This window comes from Mus musculus, chromosome 7, assembly GCF_000001635.26.
Source record: "Mus musculus strain C57BL/6J chromosome 7, GRCm38.p6 C57BL/6J".
Taxonomy (NCBI): domain Eukaryota; kingdom Metazoa; phylum Chordata; class Mammalia; order Rodentia; family Muridae; genus Mus; species Mus musculus.
Genome location: NC_000073.6, coordinates 72289645 through 72305495, shown reverse-complemented (window position 1 = coordinate 72305495; position 15851 = coordinate 72289645). Strand labels below are relative to the sequence as shown.

At 40.8% G+C, this 15851-nt stretch overlaps 1 protein-coding gene across 4 annotated transcripts in view; it reads left to right on the top strand.

The window, feature by feature from the left end:
* Positions 1–15851, top strand: part of Mctp2 (multiple C2 domains, transmembrane 2) — a 229290-nt gene that overhangs the window by 1621 nt on the left and 211818 nt on the right. The gene's annotated exons all lie outside the window — the stretch shown is intronic.

Sequence of the window (15851 nt, the reverse complement as noted above, 5' to 3'; positions counted from 1 at the left end):
AGCTTACAGGTGGTGTTTAGAAAAGCCTGGGGCCACATTGATGATTGCTTCAGTATGGTCACCTCAGGTAAAAGGTGCCATATAGGGAAAATGTAAGTCTTAAAGGAGTGTGGCATAAGCCACATTGAAAATAATGATGAAACCTGTCAGTAAATAAAGTTAAGAATTAATGAGGACCAATTATATAAAGGGTTCTATAGGTAAATAGGGCCCAATTATATAAACAGACACTTCATCTTATGGCATAAAATACACATAGTAGACATTAATTCCACCATACAGATGAGAAGTGGAGGCAAAAGACAAGCCAGTAGGTTGGACAAGGAGGTGACCTAGAAATGGAAAATGGATACACCTGTGTGCTGTTTTGATAATCCATGCTGTAGTAAGATCAAGCGATGCAGATGTCTGAAAGATTGGCTGGAAATGAGAATTCAATTATTTTCTCAAAATCTGCTGCCTCAGGTTAAAGTAGGCTGAAGTGAGAACCAGTGGTTTTGTTGTTATTGTGCTGGTAAACTGTGCCCTACCCGGGAAAAGTAGATGGATGGCTATTTTTTTGTTTTGTTTTGTTTTGTTTTGTTTTTTGGTTTTGTTTTGGGGGGGGAATGATTATGTCACTTCTTTAGTCTATCTTAAAAGGACTAATATGTACAAGTGGGGTTGGTAACTTCATATGTATTCTTTCTATGACATATATTAACATACTTCAACAATTTAGCTTAATTTCTTTCCTTAGCTGGGAAGTGACTAAAGGTATCATTGTCCCATGGAAATGACCTTGTGTTTACAAGTAAATACAGTAACATATTTTAACAGTTTAGCCTAATTTCTTCCCATAGCTGGGAAGGGCATAAAGGTATCATTGTTCCTTTGGAAATGACCTTGTGTTTGTATGTAAATCCATCTCTTATTAATAGATGAATACCATTAAAAGACTGCATCTGTCTTTCCTCCAGCCTATCTCAGGAAACAGAGCACATTGTGCAGCCTTGGCAAGGCATCCTGAGCATCCTCATGTCCTGGTTGTGTAGACGTTATTGCACCTCTGCTGACCACATCTCATAGTGCATGCAACATGGAGCTTCTAATTAATGTTATTACGCTCTGTAAAATAAGTAAAGCTAGAACTCAGAATCCTGTCTATTTCCTGTCAAGGAGAATGTTAGCATTCTTAAAACCTTTTTCGCAATTACTGCTAACTGAACACAAAAATCAAAGGTGTCCACAGTTTAATTATTTTTTTGAGGTGTTGCCAGTTAACTGATGAGAAATGGCTTTTGCCTCTGTTGAAAGATCAGATTACACATTCGGCCTGGATCACATGGGTTTGGTTTCTCTATTTCCAATGAAATTGACAGGGCATCCTGAATTCCTCTTTATGAACCTTTAACATCATCTGCAGGAGGTGTGTATAAACCCACACTTGATTTGATTACAGACCAATGGAGATAGAGCTGGACCAGAAGACTGACGAGATGGAGAAATAGTCAGAAAATCCAAAGGGCAAAAGTGTGTTTGGACACTTTTGTGGGGCTGAGGATTCTGTGTGTCCTGAAAGGCAAAGCATTTGGGCACCCTCTTGGAGAAAACCAACACAAAATTCAAGTATGAAGGTGAATATTTATTTAAATGAGGATGAACTAGAGAAGAACTCGAGTCTCTCTCTCTTTCCCTCTCTCTCCGTTGCAATCTTATTGGGCAATTTATCAGAAATGTTTACAGAGCAATGCTTCCTGTTTGTTGTCTGGCTTCCTCTCTCTTGAGACTTCTTAGCATTTAACAGCTGCTTGGACCACAGAGCCCAATACAGGTCTTAGGCTACAGCTAAGTGAGGGACAACTTGGTGTTTGGAGGCCAAGGACTTCTAGACCCTTGAACAGAGAAGAGCTAGCTGGGTGGAGCGGCAGAGACTCCTGGATTGTTAGAGACTTTTAGCACCTATGCCTAATGAGCAACCTAGATATGACCTCTAAGGTCTTCCAGGGATCTCTTGTCTGTTTAGTTACCATTTGCTAAGGATTTCCTGTATCTTAAAGTGAGCTAAGGGTCTTAGTGCTCAGTTCTCATTGTCTTCAGGACAGGGCTCCACTCATTACAGTGCAGATGGTGCCGTCATGAAGGATCTATGGGAGCCTTTGCATGACTTCAGGTGACTGAGATTGTAGTTGGTGGGTCACTGAGTAGGAAGGGTTTTGTAGGTGGGCAGAGGGCTACAAGAAACCTGAATATCTGTTGTTCCATGATGTTTTCATTGACGTAATGGTGTACCTTACTCAGTTCTCATGGTAACTTCAGACCATCTGCATGAGCATCCACAAGATAGCTCATTAGATGTGCATATGCTCAGACCGTACTCCAGGGCTTGGGTGCTGTCTATGAGCATGGAGGTTTTTTTTATTGAAACACCAACCAGATGATCTCAGGCAAGAGGAGATTATGAACCACAATAGAATTTCAGACAACAGAGCAGGCAAAAGATCCCTTTTGATTAAGAGTCAGAGGAAATTTATTAATAACATAGATGTATCACTGTTATAAAACCGGTTAAATATCTTCCATTCTGAAGATCTTAAATCCAGAGGGTTCCAAAATCTGGAACTTTCTGAGTATTGACATGATGCTTCAAGGAGAAAATTACACACCACACAACTGTTTTATTTTTTTCCAAGATTATTTAAAACATTGTGGAAGATTACATGCGTACCAGGTACAAGTGAAGCCCAGAGAACTTATGGATGCGCTTGAGTTTAATGTCTAAGCTCTCTCACTGTACATATGCAAATAGTATAGTATCTGAGAACTGATCAAATCACAAACTCTTCTGGCCCTAAGCATTTAAAATAATTGTGATCAGATATAATTAACATCAGACCTTGCAATGCACATTCTTATATTGTGCCATTCACACACATGTTTAAAATGTTACTGTTTAATCACTAGCCCAAGCCCAAGGTGGCACAGGGCTCTCCTTGTTTTAATGCAAAGGCTGGGAAACTTAAGAAGAGAGCAAAACAGTATTTTCCTATTTTTACAAAACTATGGAAAGCAGTTCTGGTAGCACTCAGGGGAAGGCAGTCTGGATCCACAACCACCTTTCTCATTCTGCCTCCGAGAAATTTTCATGGATGCCATTGTGTTGTGTTGGCATCACTGAGGAAATCTCAAAGGCAGGCACACACACACACACACACACACACACACACACACACACACTAGAAAACAAAGCAAAGAAACAGAATAACCTCATTGGGATATACCTTTTAAAACAATTCTGTCTTTTAGTGAGTACCTTGGGTCCCCATGGTTTTCTTAAGGGAGATTTTCTTTAGGGACAGATTCCCATGTTAGAAAAGTCCATATAACTTATTCCTACTGCAGATGACTGAATGCAGAAGTTACCTTCTTGTCCCTGTTTAAAAATAGTGGAAAGAAGCAACTAAAGAGAAGACTGCTTATTTTGCTTCGTGGTTTTTGGAGGGTACAATTGCATGTAGTAGCATGGGTAGACAGTTTAGTAGAACAGAGTCAGCTTTAACTCTTAAGGCCCACCCATCTAGGCAACAACCCACTTCTTCCATGTAGGTGCCACCTCCTAATATAGTATACAAACTTCCAAAACAGCGCCACCAACTGGAGACCAGGTGCTCAAACAGGAGTGGGTGGGGAATATTTCACACTCAAGCTCTATTAGGAGTGAATGGGCAGAATTTCATGATGTGAGAAAACCCCTTCCTGTCGCCACATGATAGACGTGTAGTGCACATCTTCAGTGAGTTAATTGGGAGGCTAGTGGTGATGGAAGTTAGGGTTCTTTAGACTTGCTAAGATTTGGACCTGGATTTGGGCTGGGGATAGAACTCGGGGCTTCCTGCTGATGGGGAAAACTTTTGAGTTTAGACCCTTTTAAAATCAAACCCTCTCCCCAGTCTATAGAAGACTTGAAGGTGATGTTGTGCACAACCATTGCTCATTGAAAGATGGACAGAAGACTTGTAGTACACACACACACACACACACACACACACACACACACACACCTTTTATACATAACTATAGATTTTTAAAAAAAAATCCTGAAACAAATATTCATATTTAATCTTAAGACGTCTCATTATTATCAGACTGTATAAGTAAGAACATATAGCTAGAGATATAAGTATATTGAGAATGTATCCACAGATGTCTTGCCCTTGAGTTTGAACTTCAGGTTAATGTCTTTACCTCTGGCTACAAAGGTTGAACTTACGATGGTCAGAGACATCTAATTTGTGGATAGCCTTGGCTGGTTCATCCTCGCACTCTGTTCTACATGTGGTCACTTATTACTTGTCTTATTGTTAGGCAACCATGGAGATAAATGTGAGATTAGGTTGAACATAATAACCTTTCCGAACCAACAGTCAAGTAATGGCTCTTCAATGCCTCTTGTTATGATGCTGTGAAATGACTTACATTATTGTTAGTCAGGGTTTCAGGCTGTTTGTTCAGCTTAAGGCAGTGGGTAATGTTGGGGATGTGGATAGATTTGTGACACAAGTAGATATTCAAGGGTGGTCAGGTGAATGGGGCTGATGAGGATGGGAAGACCTTGGCCTTAGGAAGGGATTTCTACCAGTTTGGGAAGAAGAGAATTATGAATTCCACGGATCTTGTATTTGAAATGACTGTATGACTCTGAGGTAAAGGATTGGCAATCATCATACAAAAGTCTGCTATCTAAAAGGGAGTTAGTTGTATAAGGTAGAGATTTGGAAGAACAGCGAGCTCTTTAGGTAATAGCTTATTCCTTGACTAATGATCACTTGATTGATAATGCACTTGCTATGGGAACTGTGTGAACAGATTGTATATAATCTACAACTAAATGGTAGGAAGTGGGCAAATTAACAGGAACAGCGAACACTTGGGCATTCCTCCCTCTGGCTAGGAAAGATGCTAACACAGTCCGTTTCCTTTGAAGCGAAGGTGGAAGATGTTTTTCCCTTGCCTTTTCTCTAGAAACTGGGGATGAATTCTTTACTCCCACTGACCTTTACTGCATTCCAGAGCCTGCGATGAAGCTGGGGAGAAAACTCTCTTAAAGGAAAAGTAGAGCAGAGCTGGCTGAAGCAGGGGTGTGAACAGTGTGGAAGGCTAAATTTCCGAATCTGATTCCGTAAATATGTCATATCATTTTCATATGTAAATCCTTCATTTTTCTCAAGTAAATCATCTATTTCATAAAATCACATATATATTTTAATGCAACACAGATTGAACAGTGGCGATTTTTTGTGGCTGCTAACACCTTTTAGCTCAATGTTTTAAATGCAGACTCTATAGGTTGTCTTAGGTGAAGAGTTAAGTAGAAGACTATTTGAAATAAGTATTTGTTCTCATTAGATCCTGTATACTAGAGTTTTAGTTGTGAGTGAAACAAATAGCTCTCTACTCCTTTAGAGATTATAGCATAGGAGGGGAGCCAAATGTTCAAGTGCTGTTCAAGATGCAGGTGCCACGGGAGCTGGTGGGGAAGGGCAACCTCTAGGTAGAGCTGCTGACCATAGCAGGAAGCGAGAGGGAGGGGTGGCGAGGCAGTGACCTAAGGAGGAAGTTTGCAGGGCACACTGGAAGGATGCTTTTGAGGAACTATAAGCCTCAGTCAGGCAGTTTTGAGCATTGTTAACAAAATGAAGCAAACGAAAAAGAATGTCCATGAGAGATTCAACTAATAAGAAGGCCCGAAAGGAAACGTCTAAGTGAATATGTGTGTTGGAGGCTATGTTCTGAGAAATGCTGCAAAGAGACTTCTTCTCAGTTCTAAGAGACAATGGAGAGGATCATAGATACCACAATCCCCTAAAGAGCAGCAACAGAACCCCACCAAACCTTTCAAACCCAAACTAATACTGGCAGCAACTGGATAATGGTTATGTAACCCATGCTTGGCTTGGTGCGTGATGCATTATAAGATATGCTTGCTGGCTTTTTAGACTGAGAACCTCTTGCTATATCACTCATGAACATTGCATTTCTTGAATCACAGGAAACCACATTATTCCTATAGTAGTTTTGCTCAGAGTAGAATATATGCATCTATTGATATAAAGACATTACTTCAGCTTCCTAGATAATGTTCTGGATACGATCTCCAGGGTCAGCTCTTGTACCACCTGCTTCTGTCCCATGAGTGAGTGATAGCCCAGAGGTGATGTAATCGTTTTCCCCACACACAATTAGTTGCTGACAGAGTCTGTTGGATAGAATGTGTCTGTAGCTCTCCGTCTACCCATCTGTCATTCTGTACTCAAAGGTCTCTTGCCTAAGCATGCCCCGTGATGATCTTGCTCTGCCTCCCCTCCCCTCCTTATCTTCTTTCTGGTATGTATCCATTCTGATTTCCTTCCACAAAGCTGAATGTTTAGATTGCTATAGGAGTCTGTGGTAGAACTCACAGGCAGCATCTGGGTCTTGTCTGAACAGGTAGGATTGTCTGGCATTTCTTTCCTTCCCTTAAGTCTCAGGTGAGCTGGCAAAGACCTGGGCAAAAAAGAAGGCTCCCAGGAAGTTTTCTTTGTTAATATTTAATAAGACACGGGAGGGTTAGGAAAGTACAATTATGAATTGTCTTTAAACCCTGTGAACTTTTGATGAGTAAAAGAACAAAACAGTTTGAACAAGCAGGTGTGACTCAGGTCATTGCTAACAGATTGGGAAGTTTGATTGCATCGCCATCTAGCCATCTACTTCCTCTCCAACATCCAGCCTTATTTCAGTTTCTAGCTTCATCATAAATCCAGGACACCATCTCACTATTTGATCACATGGCTTCCATTGCCAATACATACTTTTCATTGGCAGGTTTCACATTTGTACATAGTAGGAGAAGTTACTGGGTTTTTTGTTTGTTTGTTTGTTTGTTTGATTCCATTCTGTAGAGTCAGCTGGCGTGTTTTGTATTCTGTGTAATCACTCTCCAAATCTTCTGCCGGGTGCGGCATTATCTCAGTCTCTCTACTCTGTAGACTCCCTACTCATTAGGAGTCACTCTCATTTGACTGAAGAGGAAACATGTCCAACTTACAGGTACAAACAACCAAGTTGGTTGGTGTTCAGGCCAATATTTGCTTGTTTAAATATTTCTCCATTATCACATTTCAAATCATCTCTACTTTAGTCCTTTCGCTGTCTTGCTTCTTATTGGAGCTCAGGCCTCAGAACAAGACTTCCATGTCATCAAGACTCATTTCAACAAATATTTTAGTATTTCCTCTGCTTGTTGAATTTTGAGGAGGGTGATTGGTCCATTCATTCTTAGGTTCAATAACAAGGTGAGTCTTTTCAAAGCATGAGAGACAGTGATGAGAGTGGTACATTGATGGAAGCCTTGGGCATCCTGCTGAGTCTGTTATGGAGATAGGTGTGTGATTTTATAGAAAACACTCACATGCATATGTGCCTGTGTGTGTGCGTGCACACACACACACACACACACACACACACACACACACATTTTAAAATTATTTTCTGCCAGATTGTTGGCACACAAAGGTTAATATTTTTCAATGTTCCCTTTTCTTAATCCGACCCAATGGATGTTATAGATTCATGAATATTCAAATGAGTTTGTGGAAGGAAGCAAGTAGCCTCTGTTTGTTTGTTTGGTTTTTTTAAAGATTTTATTTATGTATCTGAGTACACTGTAGCTGTCTTCAGAAGCACCAGAAGAGGGGATCAGATCCCATTATAGATAGTTGTAAGCCACCATGTGGTTGCATAAATTGAACTCGGGACATCTCTGGAAGAGTAGTCAGTGCTCTTAATCACTGAGTCATTTCTCCAGCTCCTCCATGTTTTATTCTTGATTGCTCATATAAGATCAAGTCACTCTCTGGTTTTCTTTTAGATGATGCAAGCTTTTAAGTAGGGACAGAGGTTGACATTTCAAAACTCTGAAAGTATCTTTGCCACTGATCATATTTAGGTGCTTATTTATACAACCATAAGTATATGGGTGCATTTATCAAATGAGTCTTTTCAGTATCTACATACACAGCTACGGTTGATGTTCTAGTTTTTCCAGTCTTAGAGGGTGGGCACTATTCTTATTCCCAGAAAGGCTTTGGAGACATAATTCACGATCCTTCTATTTTTTGTGTCTTTGGAGACATAGTCTTAGGTTTTTAGGAAGCTATAGCTAATAGAATTTAATGGGAAGTGAGATATAATTAAAGCACCCACAACCCACACTTCAGCTTTAGTGTGCCTTTGAGAAGGACACAGCTTGTGGTTTGTAGTTCCTCCGACAAGAAGCCAGGTCACTTTATGGTGCGTTATGAGGGGCTGGAGAGATGACTCAGAAGGCAACGTACTTGGTGTCCAAGCAGATGAGGACAAGTGGATCCCTGGATCTCATGTAAACGCCAGGTGTGATGGTCCATGTTTACACATCTGGTGCTAGGAAGGTAGAAGCAGGCAGGTCCTGGTAGCTGACTAGTCAGCCACCCTGGTCCAAATGATGAGCTTCAGGTTCAGTGAGAGACCCTGTCCTAAAAAAAATAAATGCTAAAGAAAGACACCCAGAACGGACATTTGACCACATTTGACCTTCAGATGCAGGCATATACAAATACATGCACACACAGACACACACAGACACATACATACACAGCTTGAGATTTTTGTTAATTTTTTAAAAAGTTTTACCAAATAGAGATTATGGGTGTATATTTGTGGGAGTTTGGAAGTTTTCCTTGGTTTTCACTGACCACCCCTGTATCTGACCAGTCAGAAAGCCAGTCTTCCTGGCAATTAATTCTGTCTTGCCTATGGCTGTCAGTGAACATTGAACTAGTACCCACAAAACACTGGGCAGTGTGTTGATTTCTTGATGCATGGCAAAGCACGGTTTAGACTGATACACAGCATATCCCCCTTTATACACATGTCTTTATACTGTTGGCTGGAGTATGCATACATAAACTCCTTTTCCCTTTTCTGGACATGAGCAGCAGAAAATGTGTAGTTGTCCCTTTATGACGAAGGAGTAGTCTGGGCTGAGTCACAGTTCATTGCATGCTTCCATGCACAATAACCATTTCCCAAGGCATGCCTTTTAAATAAATGTGTTCAGTGTTAAATGGGCAGGGAGCTAATAGGCCATTTTTGCTGTCATTAATGTGTCATTTAAAAAAAATACTTCCAGGGGCTGGAGAGAATGCTTAGTGGTTAAGAGCACGTATTGCTCTTTCAAAGGTCTTGTATTTGTTTTCCAGCAGGGCTGGCTTCAAGCACCCATTTCAAGTAGCTAACTACAGGCTGTACCTCCAACACCAAGAGCTCTTAGGTCTCTGGTCTCCCCAGGCCTCTGCATTCACAAGCACATACTGCAAACAAACACACATGCTTGTTCATAATTTAAAAATTAAAAAAAAATCCTTATGTCTGAATAAGAGTATAGTTAAAAAAACCATTTGAATTTGATTAACATTTTAAAGCCTTAAAATGTCTGACATTTACTATCAGATTCTAAAAGATTCTCTGAAGTCAGTAAAACTTGCCCAGCTATGTCTGTTTAAACAGAAACATGTCTCCAGATTTTTCCTTCAGATCAATGTGCCTTTCAAAGGGTGACATGCGGTCAAAGAAGTTAAAAAGATTCTACCCCAGGGAACCAGTTATAAAGGCTTATACTGTTTGTACTCCCCTTGAACTTACCACCAGCATGGTGGTGAGAAGAGTCTTAGTTTTGGGTGGAGGGTAAATCAGAGTTCAAATGTCAACTATGACAGGTAGTAGCTGTAGATATGATTGTCTCAACAGTTTCGCCCATAAATTAGCACTGAAATGCTTACATGGTGCTGCTGTAAATATCAATAATGGCAGGTGGGAGAAAGTGCCTCATGTATGATGCTTACTGTCTCTGTTCCTCTAACACATGGAGGTGAGGGAGTCTGGCTTCTCAGCACTGAGCAGCATACAGAGACCCAGTGCCACTGCAGCTTCTCTTCCAAGATTAGAGATCTGCGAACCAGGCTTTTATTCTATGCCATTTTCTAGGGCCATTAAGTTATTGTTTGAAAACTGTAGCAACCACAATGCCAAATGAAGGTCCCTCCTAGGAGACAAAAAAGTTAAATTCAGTTCATGGACTCAACTTGATGCCAAAATTTTTAAAGATGAAGTGCTGGCTGCCAGCCTCCTAAGAACCTACCCAAATCTATTAGATGGCTACCTTACTTTTAAGATTCCCCCCCCCTTTTATATTTTTTACAGTAAATCTGAGATCAGAACACAGAGAGCAGACATGAGCATTCTATCTAAAGTGCTGGATTTAGTGTCCTCTTGCTGAGTACAGTATAATTTTGTGAAAGCTGGAGTACACCCAAGCCAAGCTGACAGTTTCCTGGAAGATTCTACTGAGTCAGTGGCTTTGTTGAACTGATTTCCCTAATTGCCAGGAAAGGGTGACTTGGCCACACTTTCATGTTTATATGGGACCAGAGTGAAAATAAAAATCGCTCTTAGTCTCAAAAAGTCTGTTTCAGATGGATCTGATGACGTGTGGTCCTAGAAACATGAGAGTGGGAAGCTGAGGCAGGAGGATGAAACTTTGGAAACCTGTCTAGACAGCACAGTGAGACCATGTCTCCAAATCAAGTGTTAACAAAGAATCTAGGGTAGCTCAGTGGTACAGCGCTTTCTTGGTATGCATAAGATCTCAGGGGAAATTCAGAGGGGAGAGTACATGTGTCCCTAGAAAGTTAGGATTTCTCTTCATGGCAAGAATAGTCCTGGGGCACAGAGAAAACTTTAGACAAGTAAACCACTCAGACCAGGGAGGAGGGGAAGTGTGTCCTGCCGGGCAGGATAGGAGGAAGGCAATACAACCCGTAGCAGCTGCTGGGAGAGTCCTTCCCTGTCCACCTGCTCCTTCCACAGCCTGCCTGGGCTGTACTGGTGAGTGCTTTGCTATACTGCATATGTTAGGGAAAGGCAATGTGAAAAACAGCACGTCAGCTCCCAGGATCCAGGCCATTAAGTGATGGATACCTAGAAACAAGGCAGCATCATGATTAAGAAGGTGGAGCTGTGTGGCTGAGCCTGGATCTTGTCTGTGTGCCACTCAGCAACTTGCTTATAGCTCTCTGTGTTTCAGTGAGCTAGGCAGTGAGACAGAGGCTGCTAAGAGAGTTATGGGGGTTATATGACAATATCCCTAAGGTATTTGTTCCTGGCGCCAAAAGAATCATTTGCTCACTGGGAGGGGTCTCTGCAGTCATTACAATTTCCCATCCTCATGGTGAGAAGGGTTATTTTAGCATTAATGACCCATCATGTGTCCTGTTGGCTTACATCAATAGACCTTAATAATTGTTTCATATTTAAAACTCATTTACAACATTATATCTCAGTGAGAAGATTTCTTGGGACATTGCTAATCACTCCCCACTTTTTCCATGTGGATCCTCTCAGGGGTAATGCAAAATGTGCACTTGGGAGTTATCAGTTTAAGCTGATACACGAGAGTGTCCTCTTCATTGAGCTGACAGCCACACTGATGGAATCGGAATGGTGGGGGAAATCAATGTGACCTTTCTGAATGATGAATGCTTTTAATATGAAGAGCAGCATTCTAAAACTTATTGCTGAGAGATGCTGCTATAACAGGAAGTCATATAAATGCTGTCTTAAGGGACCCACCACAAGCCTTGCTACTGAGTAGCTCCTTTGGTTGTTATGAAACAAAAGTGCCATGAGCTTGACAAATGCCACTTGAATTATTCTCCGACAAATTTAGATTTGTCAACGAACCATGTTTCATACAAGCGTAAATTCAGTAATTTGTATTTTAGGCAGTTTGGTGTGTATGTATAGGTGGGTGTTCATGGGAGTGAAAGTCTTCATGTGTGTGTGTGTACGTGTGTCATATGTGTGTGAGTGTGTGTGCATGCATGTATACATGATTCATATGAATCTATTCCTGGGCATTTTTTTGGGAGGAGAGTAGAAGGTGTATGCTTACAGATTTCATCATCTAGAAACTTTCTGCTTTCAGCTAAGAGTCTCTTCAGTTGGTTATGGGTGCCTCTCCCTATTAAGAAAGTCAAGAACTCCATGGCCTACCTGTTGACTGCAATTTTGTAGTGGCAATAATGGAAAGAGAGCGTTCATTATTAAATGATTTGGAAAAATGCATTTGGAATGTACAGTGGGTAAAACATGCTCTGCCCTTACTCTGCTGCTGTCCCTCCTGGGCATCTAATGGGGCTTTTAGAGAGATAATGATCATTATTGATCTAATGTCTTTAGATCTGTGCATAAATATACCCATATTCCTTATCATAGAGCAATACCCTTTTTCTACAGTCTATGATTTTAAAAGGTCTAATGGTTATGACACCTGTTAGGTAGATGCCATGCACTGGTCTCTAGGCAAGCTTGGATTTATGGTAAATATTCAGTCATGATATGAGTAGATTTTGTTGTCTGGATACACCCACTCACCTCTCTGTCCTTCAGCCCCTCAATCCATCTATCCATCTGTCTAATTGAAATATAACGATGCACTAAACATTTATGTGGACTTGCAAAATACACTCCTTAAGTTCATATCCCATTAGGATTGCAAGTAGATTGGGAGATTAAGTAAACAGAGTACGTGATAATTTTGGATCGTCAGTTCTATAGTAGATATCAGCAGGTATTGCAACAGAAATGACTGGGCAGAGGTACTGCTTTTATATTAAAAGGCAGGGCTTGGCGTTAGGCCTATGGGAGGGTACTCTAGAGATAGGAAGCTTTTTCTGAGACCTCAGAGAGCCAGTGTTTGATCTGTGGTTGTTACATGTTGCATAACAACAGGAGACCAAGGACACGGAATCCCCTGGCCATGACTTCAATGATTTGCACGCATATTCTCTTTATTTTGGTGCTTCAGCATTCTTCTTCATGTGGATCGGATAGGACTGGGCAGGACTGGGTAGGACTGGATAGGACTGGGAAAAATTGGAGAGTCTGAACCTGCCAGGCAAAGTCTTTGCCATGGGTCAGTGGAGCCTTCTTCCCAGGTATATAGCCAATGTCAACTGAACTTTGTACCTCCTGGGACCTCATCTGTGTTTACTCTCAAATGACAGCGGTTGGGTAGGTAAGCCCTGAGCAAGGGCCAGGCTTGTGCTCATTGACCTTCCTGCCTCCCACTTGTGTGATTGTGCTCGGTGCTCTCATCTCTGTGCAGCACTGTCCTGTGAGCCACCTGTGAGCTTGTCCCAATTCTCCTCACATCAAGACACCTGCTAGAAATGAGAGCTCCCTCTACACCCATTTTGAACTTGTCAATTATAGAGTCCTTTCTAGCCATTTCTATTATTAATGAAGTTTAAGTCATAGCATGTGTTTTTGGAAAAGAAACCTAAGCAGGGGGTGAAGCTCAGTAAATGGGCAAGAGTAAATTCAGAATCCTTCAAGACCTGTCAGAGAAGGAAACTCACCCATTGTTATAAATTCTCTTGTCAGTGGTTTGAGAAATTCTCTGTATTTTTTTTAAATTGATTAACTCTGTGTACAGAACAGCATAATATGAATTCTTTACAATGGGAAGAAATATATAGATTTATAGTTTTACAAGGAAGAAGAAACTTGCTTAGATATTGAGATTAAACTTCAAAATTTTTTGAGCTTTAGAATTGTACAGATAGATGTTTATTTCTAGTCTTGCTGTGTCTCTGGATGGAGCCAAAAAATGTAACACTTTCTTGCAAATAAGTAAGAATTATAACAAATTAATGATGAAACAGATTAACTTGGTTATATTCACTTTCTTGCTACACATCTGTGTTGTTGGTAGCAATCTTTTTATGAGCATCTAATTCTAGAGAATATTAAAATTTCAGATAATATACATGTCTGTCTTATATGTCAGATAATGTACATATCTGTCTTGGCTGTGGAAAAGAAGAACTCACCAAGTATGTTATGTTTGAGTTACCAGTGTCTTTTGCATTGACAGTTTTGTGATAAAGCCAGGATATTTTTGATCTTTGTGTAAAATCTGTTTCAATAATATAGAACACTCATGGTGCTCAGACAGATGACAAGTCACTTGGCAGGCTCATGTCCTTGAAGTCAAACTTCCTACTGAGTCCTATAATATTCTGGAATGTAGCATCTTACATAGCTATTTCCAGTTCCTCTAAGCTGTCTATCAGGACTCTAGGCATCATGATGGCAAAGAATATACTTCCCCACATACAAAACACATCACTGTGTCCTAATGTTTTACTATTTTCAGATATAATTTACACACACACACACACACACACACACACACACACACACACCCCTATACTAAAAAGAAGAAAAAGTAAAAGTGGAAAAAAAATTAGGTATTCAGCCATTATGAGGGGTTCTAAATTTGTTTGCAGTTGAGCCTTGATAGATATAATCTCACAGAATTACAAATTCTGTTTAGTTGGGGCTTTGTGTTCTTCATTTATAAATGTCATTAGGGATTTTTCAAGTGGCTCCCTAGCACGTGAAGACAATTTTTAATGGCTGGTTTGATAAGTGAACTAAGAAGTCTTTCCTATGTCTATTCAGAAATCTGTCTTCCAAACCATATCACTTACTATTCATCCCAGACCAGGTTTCTTAGGCCTAGCATTTATGCACTTACCATGATCTCATCTGTCATCTTGAGCAAACCCAGAAAGACATCTTCGGCATCACCTCCATCATGGAATCCTTTAAAGGTTCACATGGTGAGCGTGTATTGTATTCGGATTTGGAACAGAAGCTTAGGAACTGGCCACTCCCAGATAGATTTTTAAAAGATCAGTCTAAATATTTAAAAAGTAAGGTAAAACTGGTGTCCCCAAACAGGCACTGGAACTACTTGGGAAACAAGATTTAGCTAAATAATTTTTCCTTAATACTCCTGGGACATGAGGGTGTCAGTTTTCAATCGGATTAGCCCAGGGAGGTTCTATTTCTCAGCTACAGGAGATACTATGTTTCCTGAAAGGTGAAATTACTCAGAATATTAGGAGCAAAGTGGCCTTAAATAATGCACTGGAATTTTATGCTTTTTAATAAAATTCAGCATAGCTGAACTGAGTTAGCAAATCCACAGCAGAGCCCAGCAAGTCTAGAATAAGGATGACCCATCAAAAACGGTCTCCACTGTGCTGTGAAATGCTAATTGGAGTGGATTAACAATGTAGAGAACAGTGAAAATGTCCTTGTCATCTAGTTTAAGCAAACATGGATGTGAGAAGTGTTGCATTGCCTTGTACCCTAATGTAAAGTTGCCTGTGAATCACATTAGGAAACAGTGTTCCTGGGGCCCACGAAGATGCTCAGTGGGTGAAGTACAAGCAAAGGAACCTGGGTTTGGTTCCCTATCATCCAAAGGCCAGGGGCTGCAGCCCAGTGCTAGGGACACAGAGACTCTCACATACAGGTCTCTTTCTGGTCAGTCAGACAAGGCAGCACAGCAATGAGGTCCAGATGCAGTGAAAGGCATGACCTAAAAAACAACCAACCAACCAACCAACCAACCAACCATACAGAGCAATAGAGGTGTCCTGACATTGACCTCTGACCTCATGGAACGGGGGTGAGGGGAGAGAGAGAGAGAGAGAGAGAGAGAGAGAGAGAGAGAGAGAGAGATATGAAATGGCTGTCTTTAGTTGTGTTTGTTTGAATGTCAACAGCAGCTTTTGAAAAGTCAGAGTGGATGGTGGTAGCCAGTGATAGCCAGCCTCATTCAGGTGATCCTTGCACACAGTGAGAAGGAGAGAACCATGTACATTGGAGACTGGGCCCAAGCTGTAGATAGAAATGTCTTGTTTAACCAAAAGTTTTAT